The sequence below is a fragment of the Dermacentor silvarum genome, chromosome 2, assembly GCF_013339745.2.
Source record: "Dermacentor silvarum isolate Dsil-2018 chromosome 2, BIME_Dsil_1.4, whole genome shotgun sequence".
Taxonomy (NCBI): Eukaryota; Metazoa; Arthropoda; class Arachnida; order Ixodida; family Ixodidae; genus Dermacentor; species Dermacentor silvarum.
Window position 1 is genome coordinate 194,522,601 of NC_051155.1, and position 16,179 is coordinate 194,538,779.

Below are 16,179 nucleotides of genomic sequence, written 5' to 3' on the forward strand. Positions count from 1 at the left end.
TAGAAGCCCAAAATTCCTGACGAGGGATCCGTAATAGCGCTCGCCTTATTTTATGAAAAAATAAAAAAAAATAAAAGGAAAGGTTGTTTAAGTGAATCGTACGCAACGCGCAAATTGGAGCAATGGGTCCCTGCAATAACTTCTACTGACAGGCTAGCTTGCTTCCTCCATGCCATACTCAACTTAACCAGTATTGCACAGTTGCTTTTGCTGCGATTCTATTTAGAAACGACGAATCTAGCTTTCTTTCTTTTTTTTTTTCTCACTGACCGTAAAATTTGCCTTTCGTGGGCCTCGACAGCATGATACCTACTTATTCCTTGCCGTATTGCAGCCCGTGCCGTCGAGGATCCTGAACTCTCCTGCTTCACGCCGGCACGTACGCTTCCCAAGCCCGCCACAAGGCAAGCGTTGTCCCGTCTCGTTGGCATCGGCGGTGTTGCTATACTTTCCTGCGGCCCCCGCTATTCGGGAGAAGGATCGTTACCGACGCCGGGCAGCTACTGCGCTACGCCGCGCCAATCATCGCTGCCAGAGCGGCGCGTACGCATGTCGCCGGCGGCGGGGCTCGTGAGGCAATCACGGGAGCGTCAAATGCTCGGAAGACGCGACGACCCCCTATTCTATAGCAGCGGCCGGCCGGCGGCTCTGCGAAAGAGGAGAGATGGCGGGCAAACAGTGAAGAGCTCTCGTGATCCTGTGTGTGCGCGCCTTGTTCGTGCGCACCGCGGCGACTTATACATACGCTCGCCGAAGGAAAAGCTGTATACATTCGGCGCGACAACCAGGAAGCGCCGCTCCTGACGTGCCAGAACTAATTTAAAACAACTGGCCAAACGGCGGCCGATCGTTCCAGCCGTGCAGATGGACAAGAGAAAGCGGCGTGCTACGTATACTGCCTCCCGACACTTTTCCAGAGCCCTGTATACCCGTCACATTTCTCGCGCGAACGCGCCCGCGCTTGACTCTTTGAGGCTTGCGTTCGGGGAAGGAAACGCGAAGGAAGTACGCTTGCTCGCTTTTGAGGCCGAGAGGAGGAGAGGACCCTTTTCGTTTTGTTTTCTCGTGTTCCACTAACCGGTTGGTCAGTGGGCGCACATTAACCGAGTTTCGTGAGGCACCGTTTTCCGCGGCGCGATATGCACGCGCGAAGGAATGCCGACGCATGGGCTAACTCGGAGATGCGGGCACTGTTCGGAGTCGAAATGTGTGCTGAGGGGGGAGAAAATGGAAGTTGGCTGGTTGTCTCTTGTCGTCTGCGTTCGCTAAGCGAAGTATCGCCCGCTATTCCTGAAGGATCTGGCCTCCTGATGTATTACCTCGGTGCATGGGTGACGGTATTGAACAGTGTTGTTTGTGGTGCTTCGTGGGTGTCGTTTGTTTTATGTTGTCCATGAAAGGTTAGCCTGCGGCGCGTCGTTTGCCACCAAGGCAACGTACAATCTCGCCGTTTCGTGTGCTCGAGTACTTCGTCCTCACAGAAGTATCCAAGAAAGCCGATGGCCACATACTGGTAGTTTCCTCATCGTTGACAACCCAGTGACGAAATAAAGGCTTCTTTAGGTACCATCGCCTTCACCACCACCCAGAAGTTGGGATTTATGCTGTGTGCAAGGTTTTCGCGCAACGAAGTATGATCAATATTTTCCGTGCTTAAATTCGCTTACACCCGCTACTAAAATATGAAGTTGTCCTTGTCCTTGGGATCGCGGATTTCACATTTAGAGGAACGAAACATGAAGCAACGCTATACGATAATGTCTTGCCTCGTACTGTTTCAAGCTACGCGTCACAGGGTGTTCATCTATGGGGACCTGAAGTAGCTCCAAGATCAACGAACTTGTGTCGTTGTAGTGACTGTAATAGGACCGTGAAATTTTCTATTACCCCCCTGTTACAGTACCAGAAAAAAGAAAATGCAGAAATCGTAAGATTCACAATTTCCAGTTTTCTGCTACAATGCGCAATCTTTGCCGTTTTTTTCTATACGTAAGAAGGAATGTTCAAAATGTAAGCGCACGAAGATATATTACGAGATAATGATTTTACGAAACAATATTCGAAGACGGTCTATCCTTTAAAGGCCGCGCCCGTATTAATTAAGCGCTTTGTAACCTACAGTAGTAAGAAGAGGCTCCGGCCACTCGTGATAGGAAACATGCAGAAGCCTACCGACTAATTACGAACAGTTCTTACTTTTTATCTTGGTGATTTCCGCCCAAGAATGTTACTTATGCATTCACATGTGAGATGCCATATTGTAATGATCTATTTGCACCCCTCAGGTACAGAGATCCGCGCGTTTAGTTGAACCCCTGGGACCTGGAGGGGTTTGTAGCACAGTTCGGGCTCGGCACCTCAAAGCAAGGCATATGAAACGCGCTTATAAGGGGACCTCCGCTCATAACTTCGCTCAACCGGAGGGTGGCGCTTGTAATGCAGGCCCGCAGCGCGGAAATGCACGCCTGCCGGCCCGAAAGGCAACAGCCGAGGCAGTTCGTGGTTTCTTGCTGACCTCCCATTTGTATCACGCCGCCGCCGGCCGGTCCCTTTTACACGCTTGGAGCCCATGTGCTCTCCGAGGCACGCAGACCGCCAGCAACACTAGCCGAATTCACATTCGTCACGACCGCGCGAGCGCTCGGCGCAAGCGGCCGAAACGGCGGCGACGCGCTAGTTGCTGGACAGAATGAAAAAAGTAAGAGATGGAGAGAGAAAAAAAAAGAGAGACACGTGCGGGGGAAAAATCAAATGAAAGAATGAACGAGAGACGGAGAGAGGGAGTGCGGCGAACGGCGCGCAAAAACACTTTTTCCGTTTTCACCCTCGGTCTGACAGGAACACGCAACATTGCCAGCGCGGACGGCGTGATCAGGCTGATCTCGAAACGCGCCCGCGCTGCGCGCGCGCTCTTTAAGCCCACTTCCTGCGCGACTGTATACGAACGATGTCGACTGCGCGACCAGCGCGGAAGGGGGCAACGAAGAGGAGTTGTTCGGCGTGCACGAGCACCGAGGCCGAGCCTGGCGCTTCTCTTTTTTTTTCCCCCGTCGCGGGACGACGAGTGGACGACGACCGGGCCGGCCACTACTAGGCAGGCACCCGGTGTGTACGCCGAGGAGGAGCCATCCGCCAGTGGTATTTACAAGAGCGCATCGGACTGACCCGCTAAGGGGTCGCTGAACCGTGGCGCGCTCGACGGCCGACCCCAAAAAAAGGAGGCGCGCTCGCCGCACGCACGCCTCCCTCGTGCCGGCTCGAGCTCGCCTTTCCTTGCGTCTGTAGTACGTTAATCGCGGTGCGGTTGCGTGCGATGTGGACCGTCCTGGGGACCTGGACACTGCGAGGAAGTGGTCACTGAGGCTGCAGCTGTAGAGGGTGCGGGTATTACACTCCGTTTAAGTAGCGCTTCTTTGATGCGAAGGAGAAGACGCTTCATGAGGAGCAGCTTCTCCTTTCCTCAGTTCCAACATAGTTATAGCATTCTCCAATTACTTTTGCCAATCTGAACAAGCGTGGTCAAGTGCCACTGATCGACTGTTTCTTTGCATTGAGTGCCCGCGGCGCATTAACAAGAAAACTATGCTCATTGCGTACAAGAATCGTGAGGTCCGGCACAGTGTAATGCGTTAGATATTCACATCGCATGAATTGGTGACGGCTTTAAGAACATTGCTGGTGATCTTTAACACACCTGGAAGGTATCACTGGTGCTGACACCAGGGCGTGTAACCGAACCGTAATTGAGCCGGAAAGCGGAGCTGAACTCTTATTTTCAGCCGAACCGGGACCGAAGCGAACCGATTATGTTTTCCGACATCTTGGAACTGAACGCAAACTGGAACTTTCTTGGAGGAACCGTTTCGAACCGGTTAGACCGAAGATTCAGCCCTGGATCGTTTTTACTGAAGTTTTACCTGCAGGGCGCGGCGCTGACGAGAGTAGATGATGTATCTTGCGTCGATTCGTCGCCGCGCGCGGAAGAGGCGTTGTCTGTTGCAGGCGGACTTAAGCCTTATAAAGGTTGCCGCAATTGCTCCGCCTGAACGTTACCTATAAACCGCGATAAGGTCTGAAACACTTCGCAGTGCAACTAACAACACCAAGTACGAAAAACAAGTTGACTCGGAACCCAATACACTGCGCGTTTCCAGAACCACGATGACCCATACGGCTCACCATCCACTTTCCAACCCTGTATCGACTCACCATTCACTTCTGTAGCAGTGCTACTTCTATAACAGAGATTTATATTTCACACCTCAAAATTGGTTGCAGCAGCCAACTGCGCGACTCCTGGTTTTACATTTGTCACCATCACAGTTTATGCACCGCCTCGTGCTCCACCCGAACCACTGCTCGACAAAATTCAATTACGCATCACTCACGTCGTGCCCTTATTTATGGTCATTAACGGTGACTTCAGTGCAAAACTACTAAATCTGGGCACGGTTGACGGGGTTACGCGCAGCGTACAGTGATCCCAATTCGCGTCCACCAATGATCTCTTAGTATTTAAAAACTATCGATCCCAGCGTATACATTGCAATCGCACTTGCTGACAACTGGATGGATGGCACGTTAGCATTATTGCTCTCGCCTCCTACGGATACGGCTGGTACGCAAGCGATTCGGAAACTCTGACCATCAAAACGTTCAATTCTCCTTATATTTTTAATTAACCGTATGCAAGGAGATGTTGGCGCCCGCTAGACGGCGCCGAATGCTTCTCTTAATTGATAAGTGAGCTAAAAAAATGTGCCAGACAAAGAATAGAGAAAATACTATAGTGATAACAGTTGTACGTACAGTTTATACACACAACGAAAACAATTGTTTCTGGGCTGTTCGCAGGCCTTCGAACGTTCATGTTGACGAGCACACGGCGACTCTCGTTGGTGGAAAACACAGGGCGCATTAACACAGAAGAAACACAGTATTAAAAGTGAATACGGAAAACAGGTATATATGAATTCGTGAAATAAAAAAAAATAAAAAATCACCGCCCAAGCACTTCGTACAGATGGTTAACCAGCGAAGCTGAAAGGTGCGGCTTCGGTATTTATGACTGGGTCAATCCCGACGGCTCATTAAAGTATTTGTCAATTATTGGTTACGTCTTTGTGTTTCTTAAAGAGGTTACACACATGCTCGGCTGCGACGGAGAGAACGACGTCACGGACGGTATGCCCACAGTCTGCCGTTGTCGCTTGCGTTCGATGTCTCGAGTTTGCTTGGCGGCGTGGTTAGCAAGAAGCATTCGCCCGCCATTGCCGCTTGCGATTCTTTGAAGTTAATTTGCTTCAAAGTTAAATCTGTCCGTCACGTAAGACAATGAATGGCTCATACCCCCGTAAACGCGGCCTCCCCATTACGACGACAGAAGAGACAGACAGACAGACAAATAACTTTAATGAAGGTCCTGAGAAGCTCTGTTGGCCCCTCTCAGGGAGGCGACGAAGCCGCGGGCCGCACCCACGTCGGGACGGGGAGACCAAGCTCCAGCGCCGCATCGTGGGCTCTCTGGACAGCCCACGATGACAGAAGAGAAGTGAAATTCTACGCTGGAATGATGAGCGGCAACGGGGCCAGCTGGGGAAGAAGACGACGACGACGACCAACGCGGGAGCAGTGGCACGAGCGCGTGCCGAGCACGAGCATGAGCGCAACCCGAGGGGCGCCAACGAGCTAGCTGCGGAAGAAGACGACGACGCTCGAGCCAATGCTGATGATGATAGTTTTCTCTACACAGGCGACGGACAGGCGCTTTTTCGTTTCGCCTAGCCATATAAAGCTTTGCTTTAAAAATAGGAACACTTCAACAAATACAGCGTTATTATCAAAGTTACAATAATAAAATTAAGTAATTTTTAGATTCTTTTCTGTCAAAACAAGCCTCAACTATAAAGCTTCACAAAATTTGGAACACAAGCGATTCTGGAAATTATAATTAATTGCTTCCAATTGATTCAACCCCTCTTTATTAAAAAGAACCTTTAGATTTTGCAAATAATAAAGTCCATATTATTTTCAAACGCTTACACAACGCTAATTTACGACCAGTTGTTCCGCGAACTGGTTATTTTTTAGCAAAACCTATCCGACCACCCAATTGACTGTCATCATACCGGCCCAATGTAATGAATTCCATTTCTGGCAAAATTTTATAACGAGTTCTGAATTTCCATTGATATTAGTTCCTATACTCTAATAATTTTCTCCGTCCTAATCAATTTGGTTTTACACACAGGTAGAGTGCGCCCTCTCTTTATAAGCGCGCCGTAAGACACTCGGTGATTACGAAATGGCCCTTTGTGTGACGCTCTTCAGGGGATATTCCTTCAGCCAATCAACAAACTCACATGCCGGCTATCTTGGAACGCCACCACATATTCGCGATATTGCAGATGCATCGCACAGGTTTCTACACGCTACCGTCCACTTTCTATTTAAAGCGCTAAAGTCACAATATAGGTGCCAAGGACCACAAAAAAGTATTAGTCGATAAAATTTGCAGCTCCACGTCACGTTTCATCACTCTGATGAAAACGCAAAATTGCATTTTGCAAAACTTGCGTTTCCCGGCACAAATTTCAAAACACGTGACCTTTCGACAGCCAATGAGAGAGTCAACATGGCGGAAAATAGCGGCCGTGCAGCTGCTACACAGCCGCCATGCGTGTCGAGAATAGAGCCTCAGGTCAAATACTCGAACCAGTTCCAGCCATTATTATTTTCACTCCGGAGCTGAACCAGAACCAAACCGAAAAGCGTGAACCCAAACCCGAACCGAACCCGAAAAGACTTCGGTTCGACGCACTGCCTAACACTTGTTCAGCGCTTCATCGCGTGTGCACGTGCATTTCCTTCGTTTCTGGTTTCTTACTCCATCTTCCAGGATATCTCTATCCTCTCCCCGAAGTATACCGCAGGCAACCAGATACTGTATTGGTCACCTTTCGAGGCTTCGCGCTGATTTGTTCCTTTGCCCATTTTTATTTCTTTTCTGCTATACGTACACTTACACATTATGAACCTGCAAGTAAACTAATCTTTGCCGTAGAAACTGAAATCATAGCGGTCAGGTCCAAGGCGACCGTATAAATGCATGGTCTACCATCTAAATCAACGAAGTTTACTTATGTAGCGTCTGTAGTCGCCAACAACGAGCTTTGGACGGGATGTTAGAACGTCCTAGAGTGCAGAGCACTCTGCTTGCACTTGCGTTCTCTCGTCCAGAAGAAGCGAACCTGTGTCACAGCAAACTCTCTGTGATGCGTGTGATATAGAAAAACCACAATGAGGCGAAGTTACACATGCTACCCGGTCTCGCCTGGTCGCTGCCCCAAGCGGTCACTCCGTCGTTTGCCACACACAATGGGAGGAGGGATCGTCACGCGCCTGCGCAGGCTCGCAGTTTTCTGAGCTGCTCGCCACCACCTTCCCTTCTTTCACTTATTACTTCATTTTATTCTATTTTATTTTTGGCCGTCCAACTCTTAAGGAGAGTGGCGGCCGCCCGCGGAGGAGGCATGTACCGTTGTTCCCTTGACGACTGGCCTGCAAGCCCGCTCTTGCTGCTGCTGCTGTTTCGCCTGCACTTCGTGCACTGCCATCGCTTTTGTTTTGTTTTGTTTCCTCCTCTTGTTTCTCTGTCTTTATTGATCTCCTCGCGTTGGCTTCTCGGTCGGACACCCGAGTACCGCGGAGAGGGTTATCGGAAAGAGGCGCGGGTCGTTAGCGCGGCAGGGGGCATTTCTTGACCCGCTCGTCGCACGTATTGGGCTTCCTACGCATACGTACTTCCTGTACCTTCATTTTTCAGACGCGCAGTGTAGGATATTCTTGGCTATTCCCACGCCACTTGCGCCTTTAGGTTCGACTTCTTCGCGAATTGATTGCGCTGCTGGAAGGTTTGAACGAAGAGCGCCGTCAGCGAAGCTTGCCAACTGAACCGCAGTATTCGATTGTCCGGCTGCTTGTGCGATATATGCTGCCTAGGTACGAGGTTGTAGGTTTGACTGCCTCTCGTTACGGTGTAGCGACCGTAGAAGCGAGAGGTGAAAAATGGTTGCACGCAAATGTATTTTTGGGCAGACTCAAGAACATTAGTCCAGTGGATGTCGACTCGGAGCCAACCATTACGGTGTTCGCTGCTGGCAGTTTAGCTTTGCAACATGAAGTAGCCCCATGAAACCAGATGCCATGAAACATGGCATCTACATTATTCTGATAGCCTGTCAAATACCTTAAAGACGCTATAACTGGGCATGGGCCACTGTTTGATCTATTTCCGTATGAACGGCACTATTGTTAAGTCTGGTAATGCAGAAACCGCAGTGGCAAATAAACAGCGTTCATCTCACTCTGTTTCGTATACTACACACTCCCGCAGCGCGGCTGTCACTCTCCTTTCTACATCGCAGCATCATCCTCCTCTTCGATTCAGTGAATCCAGAACGCGGTTCGGTTCACAAAAAGGAAAAAAAAAAATGGGGAAAAAAAAGAGAGAAGAAAATGCAGGAAAGACAACAGCATGTCCTGTCCCTGCGTCTCGAAACACAGGACGTGTCGCCTGATGCTTTTCACTTGTCACGCGCCTGACGCAAGTCTCTTGTCTCCCCCCGTCAAAGTGCGGGGACATAACCGACAAGGAGAGGCAGCGGCGCCCGAAGAGAGCGGCCTCCCGACGACGTCACGGGCGCCAGCTGTGCATGCGGTGCGCGCACGGCTTATATGCGCCAGATGCGGCGCGGCCAGCCCGCGCCACTGCGCCAAAGGGGCACGCACAAACGGACGCACAACACGGAGCCACACACAACGCGAGAAAGAAACAAAACGGCGGCGGACTGCCTGCCAGCAAAACGGCCGGCACCGCCCGCCGATGCAGTGAGGAGCGAAGCGTCGTCGTCACCACTTTATAATAATCTGGCAACAACAAGGGCGCAGCGGCGAGCGACGTCTTTCGTTGCCACCGCATCCGCCACCGGGAGGAGGGTGACCGCGGCCCTGAGGAGAAGCGGAGCTGAACCCGCGGCTCTTCTCTCAGCACTCGTTTGGTGCGAGGTCTCTCTCTCTTCGCCGGGGTCTCCCTCTTTTCCAACCACTCGGCAACGCGGTGGCGAATTTTGCTTGCTCTCATTTGCAAGTTATTGGCCCGGGACTCAGCGGCGCGTCTCTCCGTAGTGTGCCAAGGCCCGAACCGCCCGGGCTTGCGCGGTGTTAGCAGTATAGCAGTGCGGCAGCAACAACGAGAATGGAGGGGGACTTTTCTTGCGCCGCTGGTGTATGTGCAAGCGGGGTGCTGGCGCGCGCCCGCCTGTTGCCCGGCGCCGTTCGTCTGTCGGGGGCCAGGGCTGCATCGTGGCACGGGTCTCTGCGCGTAGACTGCGTGGCATCGCCTTGGCCCCGCCAAGTCTGCCGCATATACGTGTATATATATATTTTTTCCCACAGGTTGCCCTTTTTTTTCTTTATCCTCATAATTATTACCAGATCCCGCGAATAGAGATTCTTTGTTTCTTCGCTGGCAAGATTGCGGAGAATAAGTTGAGACCAGCTTTCCAATAACCGTGCCATATTTGTTGCGCGTTTTCAGCGAGTAAGTACACGATCACCAATTCCTTAAAAAGGGCTACTGGTAAGTTATTGCTTCATTTTATTTTGTTCCGGGGAATGTATTGCGCCACGAATAACGAATGTCCTCGTTGGCCCGTTTCTTTGTAAATTAGAAGTACAAGGTGTTCACTAACAAATTAACGAACATACCATAATGAAAAGCCCTTTCGTACGGTTACGCATCGCGACACAAGCGTTTGCAGGGCTACCTGTACCATCCATTATTAACGACCAGAGAAGAGAGAAACCCTCCGATAAACGAAGAAACTGCAGCTTCTGCAGCAAACGTTTCTCACGGCCGTAGTTAATCAGAAATGGTGGTAAGCGTGATTGTTATTCATACATGGCATGCACGCTTTCGGAGGAACGCTCGCGGATGTGCGCAACAAAGCAGTTTCACAATGCGGGATCCCTCGAAACGCTTGGTATAGGATTGTCAGGCCTCCTCCAGAGAAGTCGGCTCATCAACTCGCTGGTCGGCGTGATGTCATGCTTCCGGCTTGCGCGGGATGACGCCGGAAGAGACGTCGACGTGCCGGAGTTGCCCGTTCGTACCCGAGGCACGCGGTCTTGCTGCGAGCACGCACACAACCCGCCACGCCCTAGTGTCAAAGTGCGGCGCCTGCACCGACGCAAATGACAGGACAGGAAACGGAACTGCCACTGGACCGAACGAGATGGGATGAAAGGGGCCACGGCCGCTGCTTGCCGTCTCCCGTTACGGGAGAACGAGGAAGCGCGATTGCGCTTCGCTGCTTTTGGGGGCTCTTTCGCCACGGCCGAAAGGGGAGACGCGGCGAACGAGGCTGGTCACGGTATAGATATATGCTGCTATACTCATGCTATTGGCTTCGAATTTCGCAGCAGTAGGTTTTGGCTCGCTCACTCACTCACTCACTCACTCACTCACTCACTCACTCACTCACTCACTCACTCACTCACTCACTCACTCACTCACTCACTCACTCACTCACTCACTCACTCACTCACTCACTCACTCACTCACTCACTCACTCACTCACTCACTCACTCACTCACTCACTCACTCACTCACTCACTCACTCACTCATGGAGGCGAAATGCAAAAACGCCCGTGTGCTTGCGTTGTAGTTCACGTTAAATAACCCCAGGTAGTCATAAATAATGCGGAGCCCTCCGCTATGGCGTGCCTCGTAATCAGAACTGGTTTCGGCACGTAAAAGCCCAGAAAGAAGAAGACGAACTTGAACTATCTATTTCACCATGAACCTGCTCCTGTGTCTACTGATAACCGTCGCACAAAAGTTCCGCAGGCCCTCATAAAAAAAATTTAAAAAAAATAAAAAAAAAAATATAAAAAAACATGCACAACAACTTCTAATTACTGTAACGTTTGTAATATCGGCTTAAATATTGATCGAAAAAAATAATAAGATACATTATAAAACGCGGTGAAGCTCAAGGTGCACGCGAGCAGGGGCACTTTTTCGACGACAATTACTCCTATAAGGTTATTGTATTACACTTATCAAAGGAAATTTCCTTCAATTAGGAGGTCGTTTTTTTTTTATCCACAAGCTCGCCATTCACTATTTCGTTTGGCAAAATTTGGCTCTATCTTGTGTTCATCAATCAAGTTGGCGCATACTTAAGACGCACGCGCGTGCTTGCCTAAGGGAAACGGCAGTGACATCATAATGATCACGCACGCTTCTCTCGTCCCCTCAGGAAACTTCCTTTCTTACGTCTATCATTTTGATTTATGCGCTTACCTTTCTCGTTTATCACCAGTTCTTTTCACTGCTCTTGAGCAAGAGCGAAGCAGCATCAAATGACCGAGCAGAAAATTGTCGAAAGCGCGCTCTTCTGTTCGTGCCGTTCACCGATTGACCCGGAGCTCGTAAATGGCTTTATATAATGGCTCACTGAGCATTGCAGACCAAAAGTGTGTCATCGGGCAAACGTGGCATCTCGTTGTTCTTTGATCTGAAATTACAGGTTTTGGTTCAAACTGGGAAGGCATCTTCTTCGTGTCCCTACATTGAAGGGTCTTTGTTCAATGATAGCGAGCCCGTGAAGAAGGCATCACGAAGTTGGGTCAGGAATGAAACAATCGAAGGCGCGGTGAGCAAATACTGCGCGACGCAGCAGCATAAAAAAAATATTTCCAATGGCAGATGCTCCGTTCCCCATAATAACGCTAGCAACGTATGATTCAAGAACGAAAAGAAAATAAAGCACGAAAAAAAAAAAGCAAGAAAATTGCTTTGTGACTCCTGAAGGTGGATTGATCGCTTTGGGCTGGTACCTATTTCCTTGTTTTACCGCTCATTAAAGCAGAAGAACAAGAACAGAAGGGAAGGATAGGTCGGTGAGTTGAGGCTAATGACCGAACGTATTCAATCGGTGCGTTCATCCTTACTTAAATTGTTCTGTAGTATTGATCTGGCGTCTTTTCAGGAAGGTTAGAAACACCGGTAACAGATGATTCGCATTTGTAATTGCCCTCGCTGGGACTTTATTAGGTCAAACTCCGCACTCTAAGCGATAGTACAGTTCTCATGACTGAAATTAAGTGCAGTTAAGGAAATCGAGTGATATGAGAAAACAGTTAAGGTAAATAGCGGCCTGTTGGCTAATGCGTACTCCTGCCAACTATGATGTTGCTACGCCGACTTGGCGCTTCGGCTGTGAAAAGAAAATGAGGTAGAGAATGACAGACGAAAGGCAAGGAGGTTAACGAGAACTGAGCCTGTAGGAAGAGCAATTCAAGAAACGACGGGACAGGAAAGCTTTGGTGCACGTTAGTCAGTTTCTGATGGCCTAACTACTTTAAATGATCTCCGTGTACCGCCAATTTCCCACATGTTGCGACCTCTGGCTGCCACTGCCGTTGAAAGGCTCCGACGTAGTAGCACCCATCAAGTTATGTTCTACCCAATAATTCGAACACAACCGTGCTACGTAATTGCCCATAACCGCTGAACGCTGGACTGATACTTAAACTTTCTTTCCCAGATAGAGATAAAGCATAACTTGACTATTCTAATGGTGCACACCATATTTGATGCATCTTTTCAAGCTATAAGAAATGTAACGTAAAGAGAAGGCTATTTGCGAAAATAGTGGCGGCCTTGCCTTTCTTCCTGGGCTCAGAGTACCTGACTGGAGTATATAGCTCCGGCGATTTTGCCCTGACGGGCGTCCGCAGACTGAGTTATGTAAAAGAGATGAAGGTGAGAGAAAGGCAGGACAGCCGATATTCATGCATGTCGGGTGTTTCGGGCCAGGTATATGGCCCGAAATAGTCCAACAAACAGTTCAGAGTGTCATGAAACGAGTATTGCCTTATATGTCCCGGAATTTTGGACAGTGCCCCTTCGGTTATCTGTCCACCTTCACCGCAGTGCATTAGGGTAACTTCAATGAATAACTCCCCGCCCTGCCCCCCCCCCCCCCCCCCCTCCTCCTCCAAAAGAAAAAAGAAGACAAAGAAACATATATTTTAGAAGGCCACCGGAATTTCCACAACTTTGTGTTAGCAACGTCGAGATGCTACGCCCTTTTATTAACATGCGTATTTACGGCACGTAGTCGCAAGTTACCCGCAACGCTTTGCTGTGTGTGAGCGATATTTTCGCCAAGATTAAAACACCGCTAAAACGTTGCAGGAAAGTTACAAATAAGTGCCGTAAATATGCAATGTTATTATAAGGGTGTACTCTCTCGATGTCGCTAACTGGAAGTTGTTGAAATTTGCGCGGCCTTTTGAAATATAATTTTAAGAAATCCTGCCCAATGAGGTACGCTGGTGCAATGCGGTGAAGTTCAAGAGTTGGCCGCCGAGGCAACGTCCAAGATTCCTGGATATGTGCGCATTGAAAATTAAAGCGCACAGAGGAATACTTTTAGCATTTCACTGTGCAGCCTGTTATGCAGGCCACAAAATTTAGCGCCATCTAGAAGGGCTTTGCACGTGAGCAAAATAAATATATGTATATACATAAGAAAAAGAACTAGGAAAGGTAAATAAAAGTGAAGTAAGGCGCTCTTCGCGGAGCGCGAAGAGACCCAATAGCCTTACAAGATTGTGTGTTGTCGAGTGTGTTGGTCAGTCATAGTAATGCGCGAAATTAGCGCGAAACACAGCGCAAAGAAGGAGAAGAGGTGGCACAACACAGTTTTCGCCTACGTCGTTCTCCCTCTTTCTCTCACGTGTCGGTTGCGTTTTATTTATTCATTTTTTTTCTTGACAGTAGCAAGTGCGCCGTTGTCATTTAAACTCTCGAGGTCATCCTTGACCCGAGTTGGTCAGAGTTGGTCCGTCGCTAATGCGGAGCGCGGCCACGGAGCAGTGATGACTAAAGAGTAATTAACGTGTCGTCTGGACGAGTGATATGCCTTCCGCGAACATCACCGTGCAAGAAAGGGACTCGTGCTGTGTTTCGCTGGCTGCAGCCACTGCGAAAACCGCACGCGGGCGCTCGCGCCTCTTTTGAATTCAGGAAGCCCACGCAGAACGTGCCTCATTGCCGCCCTGTATGGCTTGGCAGCCCAGTGTATAAAACCCGTGGCCCACAAAAACGCGGACAGCCGCGGAGCTCGTTTCCGTCGCCCGAGCACAGCAGTAGTCGCTCCCTCTTCCCGACCTCCTCCCCACTGGCTTCCCTTTCCCGACAACCCGCACTCCCCAATCCTCGGTTCGGCGAGACGCATATAGTGGTTTGCAGCAAGTCAACGGCGCGCCGCGGCGGTGGTTGCCCGTCGTCGTCTCTCTTCCCGTGACAAACGACCACTTTGTTCGCGGGGGCGTCCTTTTGGGGGCGAGCGAACCGAAGCCAAGACAAGCCGGGTCGGGCCAAAAGCCGCGAGCTCGAGCCGCGGCTCCGGACAACAATGGGGGCGACCGCGGCGCGCGGCAGTCGCCTTCCACTCTCTCCAACTGTCATCCGAGCAGTCGGGAGACCCCGGGCGATGGAAAGAAAGTCAGATGCATGCAGCCGAGCTGCCGGGGCTCGGAACTTCATTTGGCCCAGTGTCTGGGAGGGAACGGGGATGCAGGGCAGCGGGATCACAGTGCGGGGAGTAAGTGAAGGAGAGAAAGAGAAAGGAGGTGGCAGAGAAGAGACGGTCGGTTAGCTGCCGGAACGGGGGTGTTGTATTGAATGGAGTTCTTGTTATACTAATGCCCGACGATGTGCGCGCTGTTAGACGTCTCTACTCTGTGTGCGACCCGTTATCAATTTGCTCGACGACCGCGAGCTACAGCATCGACACGGGACGCCACCCATTCGAGTTGGGATTCGCAGCTCTCTCTCCTCGGTTCTACCAGCGCCGGATGTTTAGCGCGCGCATGTCGTCGACGGCGCAGAGTTGTTCGCCCCGTCCCTTTTTTTTTGTTGTTGTTGTTTTCCATCCGAAAACGTTCGTCCGGCGTAATAGGCTCTTTGCGAATCTTGCAGCGCTCGTGATTGAACGTAATGACCTTTTCTGAATGCATATGTTTCGTATAGCGACGCGGCGGCGTGGAATCGCGATGACCACTACTCGGTTGCATTGTCTCTGCCGGTTGGCACGGGGACGGAGATTTGATAGATGCGAGAAATGGGCAATACGACAATTGCGGAAGGGTGCCAGTGGTTCTTCTGTCCGCTTTTTTTGCGTCCTCCATCTCGTTTCGGGAGGAAACGAGAACAATGAAATTGCGTAATGACGTACGAGAGTCTGCCATATACACAATAGACTTAACCCCACTGTGGGTATTACGAGCAACTCAATAACATTCAGTGAAGATTATATAAAGGACTACTCGTAAGACAATAAGCAGCACCGAATCACCAGGAAAGTTCAGCTGGTTCGTGTTCGCTCCGGAGTAGACGTTGCTTGCCTCACAATTTGTCATTGTAATGCTTGGTCGGTCCAGGAGTTCCTTTACCGAGGGTAATTTTGCTAATGTTCTCACGCCAGCAGATTGTGCAGAAATGAACGACAGAACAAGAAAAAGGAATATATATTTAAAAGATAGCAAGGAAAGAAGGACGCCAGAATTTCAGTAGAACCTCACAAGTTGGCCGAGTTGATAGGGTAACATAATTTTGGTGCAGCGCGAAATGACGAAGACGTAGGCGAGATACACAGATAATGCACAAATAAGCGAAGTCTTCATATTAAAAGAATGAGGGATGGATGCGTTAGCCAGGCTTCGGTATCGTTGTCGGACAAAGAATATGCATATCTGCTTAGCACGTGTGCTTACCCTACATAATCTGTTATTTTAAGTTTTTTTTTTTTTGCCTTTGTGGCCTAGTTTTTTTTTCTGGCAACTTTCTATGCTTGATTATTTCTTTCTTTTAATTTCTATGCCTTGCTATCCTTCGTATTTGTATCTGACCACGTGCTGCTTGGTTTCTGTGTGGGTTGCGATCGCTTATATACCATCTTTTTCAATAAAATCTTCAGTTGAGAGTCAGCGCCACCACCACCGTCGTGTGTATCTAGTCTACGTCTTCGTCCTATCGCGCTGCACCAAACTTATGTTCAGTAGTAGACCCAGAGCCACGTAACTAATTTTATAGGTGTGTG